The sequence below is a fragment of the Macaca fascicularis genome, chromosome 3, assembly GCF_037993035.2.
Source record: "Macaca fascicularis isolate 582-1 chromosome 3, T2T-MFA8v1.1".
Classification (NCBI taxonomy): Eukaryota; Metazoa; Chordata; class Mammalia; order Primates; family Cercopithecidae; genus Macaca; species Macaca fascicularis.
In genome coordinates, this window is record NC_088377.1 from 182,714,003 (window position 1) to 182,717,829 (window position 3,827).

Below are 3,827 nucleotides of genomic sequence, written 5' to 3' on the forward strand. Positions count from 1 at the left end.
AAGTTGGCCCATTGGTAAGAGGAATAAAACCATTTTGCAGTTGTCTGCATGTATTCATGGGTGTCTTGTGGGGATCTTGTATTAGGGTTCTCCAGAGGGATGGAACTAATGGATATATGTATATATGAAAGGGAGTTTATTAAGGAGAATTGACTCACAGGATCACATGGTGAAGTCCCACCATAGGCCATCTGCAAGCTGAGGAGCAAGGGAGCCAGTAGTGGCTCAGCCCGAGTCCTAAAACCTCAAAAATAGGGAAGCTGACAGTGCAGCCTTCAGTCTGTGGCTGAAGGCCCAAGAGCCCTTGGCAAACCACTGGTGTAAGTCCAAGAGTCCAAAAACTGAAGAACCTGGAGTGTGATGTTTAAGGGCAGGAAGCATCCAGCACGGGAGAAAGATGAAAGCCAGCAGACTCAGAAAGCCACTGTATCCCACCTTCTTCTGCCTGCTTTTTCTAGCCGTGTTGGCAGCCGATTGGATGGTGCCCACCCACCTTGGGGGTAGGTCTGCCTCTCCCAGTCCACTGACTCAAATGTTATTCTCCTCTGGCAACACCTTCACAGAAACACCCAGAAATAATACTTTGTATCCTTCAATCCAATCAAGTTGGCACTTAATATTAACCATCACAGGTCCCAGGGCTCGCATGACAAAGATACTAGTAGTCTCATCTACAGTTTTAGCACAGCACTAAAATGAACAGCAGACTGTAAGGTAATGAGTCCTAACATAAGAACAGAAAGCCCTGGCTTCAGGAGCCCCTGTGGAACAGATCTGAAGTCTTCATCCATCAATTCTATAACAAAACTTTTTTAAAGGACAAATCAGGGATGTATGTAAAGATACAGGAAAAGGATGTTCATAATAGCACTACTTGGAATAATATTTATAAGGAAAATAATAATTATATATATATATATTTATTTATTGAGATGGAGTCTCGCTCTGTCGCCCAAGCTGGAGTGCAGTGGCACAATCTCAGCTCACTGCAACCTCCGCCTCCCGGGTTAAAGTGATTCTCCTGCTTCAGCCTCCCAAGTAGCTGGGACTACAGGCATGTGCCGCCACACCCAGCTAATTTTTGTATTTTTAGTAGAGGCAGGGTTTCACCATGTTGGCCAGGATGGTCTTGATCTCTTGACCTTGTGATCCGCCCGCCTCAGTCTCCCAAAGTGCTGGGATTACAGACATGAGCCACCACGCCTGGCTCAATAATAATATTTGTAATAAAAACTTGGAACTGAATGTTCCAAGAACTGTAGGACAATTACAAAAGGTGTAACCTATGCAAGATCAGACTTCCAGAAGGAGAGGAGAGAAAGGAATGAAAAAATTATTTGAAGTCATAATGATTGAGAACTTTTCAAAACATCAAATCACAGATCTAAGAAGCTCAGAGAACACCACGCAGGATAAATATAAAAATATCTACATGTAGCCATGTCATATTCAAACTGCAGAAAATCAGAGACAAAGAGAAAAGACTTCAGATAAACTCATCATCGTCATCCTTCAACAGTCACTGCATGTGATGTTGGATGATTTCCTCTTGGGTTTGGTTGGTCAACTGTTATGAATATAGTAGCCACAATCTTACCATGCCTTCTTCATCTCTGACTCTAAGGAGTCACCTTCCTTTCCACTGTTGCCTGGTTCTGCAGTCTGTAACAGATTCATAAGCTTTGTGCAGTGGCAGTATTGTAGCCAATGAGGTTTATCTGAGATGTGATTATTGCTAACTGAAACAGATTCATAGTGCACAGAGAGTGGGATTTGTAGTTAGCTACATCTAGATTTTGAAATCCCCACTCCACTATTTACCAGTTGGATAAACTTGGAGAAACCACTCTCTGAGTGACTCTCTTCATCTGATAAATGAAGATAATAGCAGTTCATAGGACTGTTGCGACAAAGCAGGTCACCAACAAATGGGAGCTGGCTGCTCATAACTTTTTTTTTTTTTTTTTTAGATGGAGTCTCGCTCTGTCATCCAGGCTGGAATGCCGTGGCGGGATCTCAGCTCACTGCAGCCTCTGTCTCCTGGGTTCAAGCGATTCTCCTGCCTCAGCCTCCTGAGTAGCTGGGCCATCGCTTTTCTTCTAACGTGCCCTATCTTTCAGGTATCTGAGGCGGTTCAAGGGGTTCTGGTTTTCTTCGCAAGACTGTCCTTTTACTGATCCAGAATCTTGCTTTCTGTTCATAATTCCTGCTTCCTCTCTGGTCTTTTTTCTTTCTTTTTGTGTATGTTTGGGGTCCTATTATTTTGCTTCTTGATTCTCTTTCTGTGACACCACTAGTTCAGGAGTGGTGACTTACCCTCTCCACTGCCCCAGCTCAGCTCTGATTTGAGCTCCACCCCTGTCAGGTCCCGCCATAGCTGGCCTTGTAAACTTGGCAAAGTCATGTGAAGTCCTGTGCCATACCTGTGCTTCTTTATAGCAGGTGCCCATCAGACTGAAACGTAATGACCAGCTGAGGGAGGAGATGGCCTTTGCCTCATAAATGTCATAAAAGGATGGAAAATTGAAAGCAGTGAACAGAGAACCCTGGAAAAATCATGATTTGTTTCTCCTGAAAAGACTCTTCACTGTCAAAAAGAGTAAGGCAAAAATATATAGTTCAAAGCACTTAGAAGCAGAATTATCTCTAAGGAGAGTACTTTTAATTTTAGATGTCAATGACTCCGTTATAGATTTTGTGCTTTTGAATGAATTTGTTCAGGAGGAATTTCTGGAAGGCTGGCTATATGGAGAATTAATCAAACATATAAGCCTTTGAATGTGAGTACCTTTACTATCTTAATATGGCCATTATTTTCAGATGGTAATACATGTTCATTGTAGAAATCTAGAAAATACAAAAACCCTTAAACAGAAAATCACCCAGAAATAATCCTAACATTGTGGTGTATTTCCTTGTCATTTATTTTTCTTTACAAAATTTGGATCAGATTTTACCCACAGTTTTACATCCTACTTTTTACACTTACCAGTATCTGTTGAGTGTTTCACTACATTCTTAAATATGACACCAGCACGTTAATTTTAATGGCTGCTTGTCATTCTATTGAATGACTATCTTATGACTTACTCAGCCAACGTCTGGTTTGTTATGAGTGAGCTGCTTTTTGTGCCTGTGTCAGCTGTTGCAGGCTGTGGCCATGTGAGCATCCTGTCATGTAATGCCCTTGGCTGTGCGTCTGACGCTTGCACAGGCCTTTGTTGACAAGTAATTTCTTTTCCAGAGTGGGGCGCTTCCTAGTAAGGCCAGCATCTTCCGGAAGTGGTGGAGGAATGGAAATTCCCACACTCAGGGTTCCCCTTGGTAGGAATGACCTCCACTGCCAAGCTGGAGTCTGGAGTTGGCTGGGCTCATGTGGCTGTGCTGTGGTGGGCCAGGGTGTGTTTGTGTGTGTGTGTGTGTGTGTGTGTGTGTGTGTGAGAGAGAGAGAGAGTGTAGGTCCATAAAGCCATCCACCACAAAATTCTCACGTACCCTCCAAGGACTCTGCAATTTTCTGTCTTTTCTGAGATGATCCCCCTTTGTCTTTTTGTCTGAGATGATTTCCCTTTGGCTTTGCTTTGATGATTTTTATTTGGACACCATGAACTGAGTGGTTTAAAAACAGATATTTGTTTTCTCACAATTCTGGAGGCTGGAAGTCCCAGATCAAGATGCTGGTGTGTTTAGTTTCTGCTAAGGGCTCTCTTCCTGGCCTTTCCCAAATCTCTTTGCAGATGGCCTCTTTCTCACTGTGTCCTCACATGGCCTTTCTCTGTGCTCATGTGGAGAGAGAAAGAAAGAGAGAGATCTCTTCCTTTTCTTAT

General features: G+C 43.0%; 1 pseudogene; it reads left to right on the plus strand.

Annotated features, from left to right (window-relative positions):
* The first annotated feature begins 1,678 nt into the window (after positions 1–1,678).
* LOC123572725 (U4 spliceosomal RNA) lies at positions 1,679–1,840 on the plus strand (annotated as a pseudogene).
* The last annotated feature ends 1,987 nt before the right edge of the window (positions 1,841–3,827 follow it).